Source organism: Oncorhynchus masou, chromosome 13 (assembly GCF_036934945.1).
Source record: "Oncorhynchus masou masou isolate Uvic2021 chromosome 13, UVic_Omas_1.1, whole genome shotgun sequence".
In the NCBI taxonomy this organism is placed as follows: domain Eukaryota; kingdom Metazoa; phylum Chordata; class Actinopteri; order Salmoniformes; family Salmonidae; genus Oncorhynchus; species Oncorhynchus masou.
Window position 1 is genome coordinate 27355697 of NC_088224.1, and position 10438 is coordinate 27366134.

Genomic DNA, 10438 nt, shown 5'->3' on the forward strand with positions numbered 1-10438 from the left:
GAGTGACAGATATAGAGGAGGTAATCAGGAAGGTGATGGAGTCCAGGTGAGTGTCATGAAGCACAGGTGCGCGTAACGATGGTGGCAGGTGTGCGTAATAATGAGTAAACTGGGAGTAGACGTGACAATTGGAGAAATGTCCTATGATTCCTCATGTGGAGGGAGTGGAAAGACCGATTCCTCTTCTTCATGCTTCTACACTGGGAGGGGGAAATCCCTATAGATGTGGCAAATTTTCCTATCCAGCTCAAAGGCCCAGTGCCAGCGTAAGCTGCAAGAACATCTGCGTAGAGGGAGAGTTGATGAGTTTTGTACAGTAAGACTGTTCTACAAGTCCATTCAACAACCTGGGTGATCTGCATGCCACAGCAGAATGGGTTAGGTATTTGCTTGGAGAACTAAGGGAAGTCTTCACATGTGAGGCAAAGCAATTCATGTGAGTTTGGTTCACTAAACCCAAGTGGTGTAGCGGTCTAATGCACTGCATCTCAGCACAAGAGGCCTCACTACAGTCCCTGGTTCAAATCCAGGCTGTATCACATCCGGCCGTGATTGAGAGTCCCATAGGGCGGAGAACAATTGGCCCAGTGCTGTCCGGGTTTGGCTGTCCATTGTAAATAAGAATTTGTTCTTAACTGACATGCCTAGTTAAATTAAACATCTCAATTTTACTTAATGGTGGACTATGGGCTGCAGTACTCCTGTTGAGAAGAACTCTGTGGCTGGCTCATTGAATGACCTCAACAATTTATACCTTCTAACAAGGATGGAGAGAGAACCCATTTCTGTGTGCACAGCTAAGAACAAACCCAATCTCTATGCATGGTTCCTCAAAAGCCTGAAAGCTAGCATTTGAAGTGCTTAGACAGAACTTAACTGATGACTTAGAAAGCATACACTTAAATTAAATACACTGGATCTACTCTATTAGCCAGAGAGAGGATCAAATTAAATTGACATAGAACGGCCCATAGTTTTTATCTCTCCTCCTCATCTGCATGGCAGAGTGCTATCTAATCTCAGTGGATAAGGTAATTACCATTTTGCGTTTGTATTAGATCTGTTCAAATGGCCTATTTCTCCCTGCTCTGTGCCACATCAGATTGAGTCACTGTCTTCGTCCCGAATGGCACCATATTCCCTTTATAGTGCACTACTTTTGACCAGGGCCCATAGGGAATAGGGTGCCATTTGGGATGTGGTCAGTGACTCCGAAGCCTCTCCTTTTAAACATCTTCATCCCCAGTCTGTCTGTCTGGGACCTCGTGGATATTATGAAGAGAATCACTGACCTTGGAATCATAACCCTAGATTGTAGCCACTTGTCGCTGTGTTTGTGTAGCCACTTGTCTGTGTCATGTTTGACGGTTTCTGTAGTTTGCCAGGATCGGGACGTTCTCTTTCCTCCATATCATTTTGTAATCTCTGTCTGCATTGACTGAGTGCACTGTAAATTGCAGCTGGGCTCTCTCGTTCCTTTAATCCCTCCTTTCCCTCCATGACTCCTTCCTTCTACCTCTTCTTCCCTCCATTCCTTGTCCCTCTCTGCATCCATCCCTCCTTCCTTCTATCCCTCCTTCTCATTTCATTCTTCCTTCTCTCCATCCCCCATCCCTAAAAACACCCCGTTGTTCTATCCCACTTCATTTCATTCTTCCTTCTCTCCATCCCTCAGTCCTTTCATCCTTTTATAATCATATTCACTGATACATTCAATGTTGAGATGTGTTCAAGGTTAGATCAGCCAATTACTGTCTTTGAATTGACCAACAGATGTATGCCCTTGGGTCCTCACTGTTGTCAATGTCACATTGAGTGTGAAGTGTGGAGATTTTCATTTGATGTATTAGGATCCCCATTAGCCAATGGAGACAGCTAGTCTTACTGGGGTCCAACACATAACGAAAAAAGACATTACAGACAATAGACTTAAAAATTTACATTTAAAAACATTAACATGTAGTTTGTGTTCATGTATCAGTTACACATGTCAGTACATACATACAAAAAGTAGGTCAGATGGGAGAGAGGCGTTGCTTTATTTGTTTTTTGAAACCAGGTTTGCTGTTCAATTGCGCTCTAGATGGGATCTCCATGTACTCATGGCTCTGTATAATACGGTGCTTCCTTGAATTTGTTCTGGATCTGGGGACTGTGAAAGGACCTCTGGTGGCATGTCTGGTGGAGTAAGTGTGTGTCACTGCTGTGTGTAAATTGACTATGCAAGCGATTTGTAATTTCCAACACAATGTTTCTTATAAAAAGAAGTGACACAGTCAGTCTTTCCTCAACTCTTAGCCAAGAGAGACTGGCATACGTGGTATTAATATCAGCCCTCGGATTACAATGAAGAGCAAGACGTGCTGCTCTGTTCTGGTCCAGCTGAGGCTTAACTACACTAGGTCTTTCTTTGCCACACTTGACCATATGACTGGACAATAATCAAGATAAGATGAAACTGGAGCCTGCAGGACTTGCTTTGTGGAGTGTGGTGTCAAAATGGATGAGGAGGATGAGACAGGGGGATGACCAGGGAGGTGGATGAGGATGGAGGAGTAGGAGAAGGAGTAGGTGAGGGTAGAGAAGGGAGGAACAGATGAGGTGAGGGAGGAAGAGAGGGAGGAGAAAGAGGTTGACTATAGATGTAAATATCAATGGCACTAAATGAAGTGAACCAGAGTTAATAGCGGTAGTGTCAGCAGCCAGTAGTCCCATATAGACCTAACCTAGCGTGTCCAGTTGATCGTATGTACAGTAGAGACCTCAAGTTGCTTGTTGCATGCCTGTCAAACAAATGTACAGACGCTCAATACAGATTCAATATTTTGTTATTCACAACAAGAGTGAGGTCATGTCTCTCACCCTCACAGCTGTCTGCCACAATTGTTTAATCAATCAAACGATACACAGTACTGCACTCACTAATAACTACAATATGTAATTGTTTTTCTGCAAATCAACTCCGATCAAAAATGTGTATCCATGCATTGAATCCCAAAATAAAGGTTGTGGGGTTTGCCTGAGCTCAGGAGATGTGCCGGCTCCTGTATATATTTAAGAAGTCTGATGAAGTCTCTCTCTCTCTCTCTCTGCCAAGAGAGATAACCAATAACCAAGTTATTGTCCATCACATTTTCATCCACTAGTTTTTTCTGCCTCTTTATAATGTAAGGTTTGAAACACGATGGGCTCTTTTAACAACGAGGGGAACGGGGATAGAGTGGGTTGATGTCTCGGTCTCTCTCTCTTCCCTGGAATGCATTGCAAGTCCCGTGCCACTCTCTCTCGGAACGCAGGGCTTTGAAAGGTCTCTGCTTTAAATGTCAGCATTTTGATGTTCTCTTCATTATAAGTAGAATCCTTCATCCAAGCCAGGCTTCTCATGTATAAAACATAGTCTAGATACAGCCTTCACAGACATGGATGGAGAGGGATGCTCCACTATACAGAACCAGTAGCATTCTGACTCAGAATATTACATTTCCTTCTCATGCCTTCCACCAGAGGAATTCATTAAATGGCTAGTAATTCCACATTTCTACATAAATTCATCTGTCAAAACCCATATTTCACATATTCAGCAAACATGGTATTTGAGGGTAATTCATCCAACTCTGGAAAACTCTTGTATTTTAGAGAGAAGGATTCCAGTAATCTTTAAGGAGATAGCATAATTGTCCATGGGTTATTTTCGGGAAGTTGTTCCCATCCAGCTAAGAAAGGACTTAACAGGGATGAGGACATTTATCTAACCACTCTGTGACTCCAGAATCCACAGGAGCTCCAAGATTCTTCTTTGGGAATTATTCTCACTTCTCATTGTTCTCTCTCTCTGTACTCTGCCCTTCTGTTCTTCCACACCCCCCCACCCTTACCCTTACTCCATGTTAGCAAGGGCTTCAAGTGGATGGAATGAAAAGGGTGTACGGGACTCATTTTAACTTTAGTGGCAATGTTCTATGAGGTGGCGGTACTCAGGCCGTAGAAAACTCAGGGTGTCTCTATACTCTGTACCAGTGAGCACCGGCTCAAGTCAAGCACTGCTGTTCTAGCCTCAGGTCATTAAAATGCCATGGGACAATTTTTCCAATGGATCTCATATGAATCTCCAATGGCTAGATCGGAGGGAATATGCATGGAAATAGGTGCTGTTAATCTCGGATATCATGTTTCCTAGGTGCATATGTAGAGGAGGTGATTTGTTGGTCAGGTGACCAGCGACAGACCTGGCGGGATCTAATCTTAACAGTTACACATACAAATATGCACTTGATTTTATGAACTGGACTTGTAGGCCTAGTGTCCTAAAAGGCATCTGCCAAATAAAATATTATTATTATTAACTAGCTGAGGAGTGGTTGTCCTTGTAGATGATTCAATTCACATTGAAACTGAACACAAACTCTGCAACAAGTCTAAACAACAGCCTCTCTCTGAGCTAAACATCTCAACAGGTACCAAGAATTCATTTCTATCACACACACACACACACACACACACACACACACACACACACACACACACACACACACACACACACACACACACACACACACACACACACACACACACACACACACACACACACACACACACACCCATTGGAACTGTCCCAGAGAGAGGATGAGGGAGAGGGGAATGAATGAGACATTGAACGGGAAAGGAGACACCAGTAAGAGATCGTGAAGCGATGGGAATGATGGATAAGGAAAATGTAGAATGAGATATGCAGAGGGAATGAGATGCAACACACTTCCCAGGAAAAATAACAAAAGAATCACGCAATAAAACAGCTCTCTGCTCCTCTAAAGAAACTCTCTCTCCCCCCTCTTTTTTTGTACTTAAAGTAGAGTCAACACCTTTTCCTGTCCTTGGGAAAAAGTCAGAAATGGTAGCTATATTGCAACAATAACAAAACTGACAATGTGTCTGATATTTGAACACAAAAAATGCACTCCAACTTCATGGTTTGGAGACAGAAACATCACTGTTGACCAAGAAGTTCCATAATATGTCACTTTAGAGTTTCATAACAGAGCTGAGAAGGCTTCAGAGGAAATGTACAACCATAACAACCTTGAATGTTGAGAAACCTGTGAAAAGCCTCCTACACTTCATAGACAAAGGCCATTGTGTGGTGTGGAAAAACAGAGGTTTCTGCTTGACAGGAAATTGCTTCTAATGCTCAGGGGGAACTTGAACTTTTTTGATCCCTGCTAAATCAGTGAATGGAGATGGACCCTCCTACCTCGAGGCTATAAATAACGCCACTTAACAGAGCATAGGTCATAAACTGTCCTTAAAGGAAGGAAACACAGGGGAGAATAGTGGAGAAGCAAATTAAGGAAACAGAGTATGTATTATACTGAATGTATTATTTCCAAGAACAACCTTGTAATCTACAGCAGCACAACGACGGGGGTGAAGGGGGAGACAGACTCTTCTTGATTCTGTGAAATAAACACCTTCAGTGGAACCTGTCAGACCATGCAGAGGACAGAAACTACATCAAATTACACAGGAGGACTACATTGAACAGGACAGGAGTATACATAGAGAGCATAATTTAGCCACAGAGGATCAATAGTTTAAAAAAAATAACAACCGCGCATTAAGTTATCACAAGCACATACAGGTAACTGCCAAAATTAAGGAAACATAACATCTCTTAAAAGAGTGTTGCAGCACCATGAGCTGCCAGAACAGCTTCAATGCACCTTGGCATAGATTCTACAAGTGGACCTAAACCATGCTAGGAAAATGTACCCCAAACCATATCATATGCTTTGTATCCCTCATTTACTTAAGTGTTTCCTTTATTTTGGCAGTTACCGGTATGCCTACAGTCAGATAAGCCAGTTTGGGCAGCATGCACACCAAATATACAGCTTGTTACGTTGTGGCTATAGACATACAGTATAATCCATAGAAGGGTTTTGGAAGCTCTAACCTGGTAATAAAAAAACCAAAGCCCCGGGGCCTATGATTTCTTAATCCAGCCCTGCATCTGTCCTTCATTTTAAGGTCAACCCTGTTATGTGAACTGAACTCTCTTTTTAATATGGTGAAACTATTCCTTTTTTTAAACACTTTTATTCAAAATAAACATTGAACATCTAATACTCAAATCATAGAGTAAAAGCAGGTGAGCTGTTTCTACTCTTTTTGGACAATTTCTGATGTTTTGTGATGGTAAACAGAGGGTTGAGTGTAACATGTAAACCCTGTTACCCATAGAAAGACAGGCTAGAAATGATTTAACAATGACCTTTTTTAGGTGAAGCTTTCATTCAATTGCCACTCCCTGTTGCACACTACAAGTTTCCATTCCCCTGTCACAAGGGGATTTATGACTGATTTAAGAAGAAATTGTCAACCATGTTACTTTATATGGCACGCAATAGGCACGTACTATAGTCATTTTTTATTTAACCCCTTGAGATGGGAAAACATGTTTTTTTATTAAGTTGAACATGTGGTCTTTATGACAGAATGTTCAAATTAAGTAAAATCAACAAAACAAAACAATGACTTTCAATATATATACTTCTCAAAAAGGCACTGAATTGGTGGAAGGACCACTCTGTTTCTGAGGAACACAAGATAGAGAGAGCTACTGAATGATCATAAAATGCATGCACAGTATAATATACTTTCCTTAATTGATGCTCTTACCAGTTAAACTAAATACTTCCACAGTCACGTCCAGTTCTAAATATAACACAGATCATTACGTGGGGAAACTAATATGCTTAGTATCATCGGTGTGGGTTGTTCGCTGAAGAACCTCCAAGAGTAAAGACTGTATACCTAGTCTAAGTCAGGGAAACATATTGCTTTGTATTGCTACTCAACAGATGTTCAACAACATTAATGTGTCGGACATGATTCACTATAGCCCCGTGAGAGCACGGTTTGTTCAGCCGTCTGTTTGGCCAATCAAATCTGTTTTGCAGGACATGAATTACTGTTTATGCTACCAACTCACATATGGACTTCTCACTGATGCCATTGGCTGGTCATTGGGAATATTGGAGCTGCAGAGGGAGACAAGCGTTTCTCATCCAGCTTTATTCTAGTTTAAGTCAGTAGTGCTCCAAGGAGGAAGGATTACATAGTTTGCCTGTCCCTGGTACAAAACGGATTGAGAAACACTGAGGTAATAGAACAACCCACCCAACACCTCTGGAGTTTACATGTGACCCTGAAAGTCACACCTTTTAATATACCAGCGCTGTTGAGTGGCACAAATACAAGTCACTCAAAGCCATGCAGACCATAACTTCATTTAAAAAATAATGTAAAAAGCTGGCTAATGATCAGGCAATAAAGTACATGTTAATGTCTGTATCTATGTAATGTCGTAATGTTCAGGGACCACAATGGCAATAAGTCTGAGTTTGTGATATCCCTGTCATGTATGTAAAAATTTATGTACCGTCTTTGTGTTTTTAAACATAAAAATCAATCAAGTCAACAAAACCAGTTTGTAGCCAAGCCATTGTTAATTAAAGGAGGAAAATAACTTGCTGAGACCAATGGGTTCTTACCCACCGTTTTGGAAACACTACCCAGGGACACAGCAACAGAGCCTCACACTAAACTGTAAAACCCTTTTGTTTTTTTACTCCTTTTTCTCCCCATTTTTTGTGATAGCCAATTGGTAGTTATAGTCTTGTCCCATCACTGCAACTCCCCTATGGACTCGGGACAGGTGAAGGTTGAGAGCCATGCGTCCTCCGAAACATGACCCTGCCAAGCCGCACTGCTTCTTGACACACTGCTCGCTTAACTCGGAAGCCAGCCGCACCACTGTGTCGGAGGAAACACCGTCCAGCTGGCGACCACAGTCAGTTTGCAGGAGCCCGCTTGCCACAAGGAGTCCTTAGAGCGCAATGGGACAAGGGAATCCCGGCCCGCCAAACCCTCCCCTAACCCGGACGACGCTGGGCCAATTGTGCGCCTCCGGTCACCACCGGCTGCGACACAGCCTGGGTCTGTAGTGATGCATCAAACTGTGATGCAGTGCCTTAGACCGCTGTGCCACTCAGGAGGCCCCGGTTCATTAGTGTCTTTATGAGGTTAGTGGAACACATCTCTGGCCATTTTTTATATTCCTCTCTATACATTACCACGCTGTAGTAAAAATGTCTAGGCTAACACACAGGTCATAATCTGAACTGTCTTTTGAAGAATGTGCATGGTCTTCCACCCTCCCTGTGTCCAGTTCGTCATAATATTCCAGAGCCTTTTAACCTGAATATAAACGGCTCTGCCTGTGGTTGTGATTCGTTTACATCAGGTGCTACTGTAAATTGACCCTCATTAAACCAGCAATAGGCTCCAACGAACGGCCATCAAGTTATAGCCGGGGGAGCGAAGCTCTAATTTTAGCATGCGTACGTGTGTCTGTAGATGAACTAAAACCAGTTGCTCTCCTGTGGGACGGTCAGTCTGCTCTGCCTGATATCAAAGGGAATACATGCCGACTCTGTTGCCATGGTGAGCGCAATTCAGCTTGGATGTCTCCTAATTGGAAAGCATGGATGGAGAGGAGAAAAGAGAGAGAAAAAAATGAATCGGATCATCATCATTAATAGGGTGAAATTGTCCCTGGCCTAGTGCAGTGCTCGGGTTGTGGCAGTATCGATAGGCAAAGGGGGAGGAATCAGAAGAGGCTTGTGACAGTGGGGAGGTAGGGGGTTCATACAGATCAACGGAGGAGCTGTTCACTTCGATGATTGCCACTCACAGTAGAAAGGCTATGCAGAGAAATCTTTGTAAGATGAAATTACTGTACGCCACAGATCATTTACATACTCTGGGTCCTCCATCTAGCTGTCAATGTTTTAACACCTCCCGTTCTGTGAAATAACTGGCAGTGTGAGTGTATTACAGTACCAGTGCCGTGAGGTGGGAAGGCAGGGACACCTACTTCTGGCAGTAGGCAGGAGCTAGCCTTTTGTATAACGCTATAAAAACAAATGGAACTGTAAATGTCAATCTCCAATTTCATGCACCAAAAAGCAGCATTGCAGAATGGAATGAGGAGACCTAAAACTTGCTGCAGCTCTGCTCTATCAGAAAAAACAACAAACAACAGATGGACCTTTGGAAAGTCGATTGGAAACCATATTTGTGATCTTGTGATCTCACATTTCTATACTATACTTGGAATAGATCATTAGCATCTCTTGATCAACAATCAGTCATAACCGCACAACACTGCAGTGTGTCAGTACTTTGATACATGATGGATGGCAATGCAATGGCAGCCGTTGAGGGGGATGTCAGGTCATTACTGAATGAGACTGCCTACAGTGAATCTTTTCTTACTGTATTTTGTCTGATAGCCTGCATTATGTCCACTTTCCACTAATCTCGTTCCAAGATACTTCCGCTCAAATTCATTATGTAGCAATAGCCAGGGGAGGGGGTTAATTTCCACAAATAACGTTGAGAACAGCACTTGCTGCTGGGTTAGATCAGTTGTTAAAGTAAAAAACGAAACTCTAAAAAGGTTCAAGGGATATCCTTCCTTCGAACTAGAAAAAAGCTTCCCATCTCATGTATCCATATAAAATCATTTCTAATTAAAAAGCAAATTAATAATTGATTTATTCATTAGTGGAAGATGACATCCTGTAAAAGTTAATAAAACATCTCTAAAAATGGCCTTGAGAAAGAGACATCCCCCTGTAATTCATCATGCTAATTATTTTCACATATTGCATCTGCTATTCACTTCAGTCATGACTCGTGAGTTCATACACTGAAGAGTGTTTTGTACGTTTCCAATAAATTGATAGAAAGCCTGCATTTGTTCATATTAACTGACGTTCTTACCAGTCAATATTTATAGTGAAATACACTACTAGGCTAGTACTTCATGTGTAGTCTTCCTCTCTATTGCCACTTTCAAAACAACTGGGAACTCAGCAACAAAAAAAACAAGCACAGACTGGGAAAAAACGATTTGATCGTTCATCTAACTCGGAATTCCGGAATTCAAACGTCATGTTTGACCTCGTATTTTTCAGTTCCCAGTTGTTTTGAACGCGGGAAAAAGGACTGTCTTCGTCTGCTTCTATTCTTCAAGTCAATCACACTTATAGTAGCTTTCCCTCAGACTGAGCAACCCCCATCCAGTGAGCCAGAGGGAATATTAAGATGATAAGAGATCACCCCCTCCCCAAATCACCCTTCATACACAATCATTTCACGTCCCCCTCAGGTCGGCAATCATTTCACGTCCCCCTCAGGTCGGCAATCATTTCACGTCCCCCTCAGGTCGGCAATCATTTCACGTCCCCCTCAGGTTGGTTCAAGAACACCGTTTTTCTTTTTCATAAAAGAGCGACTAGCACTGTGTATTGCTTTTACACATCGGAATGGAGAAGAGGAGTAACAAAATGTGAAAGCTTATTCCCCCCCATGT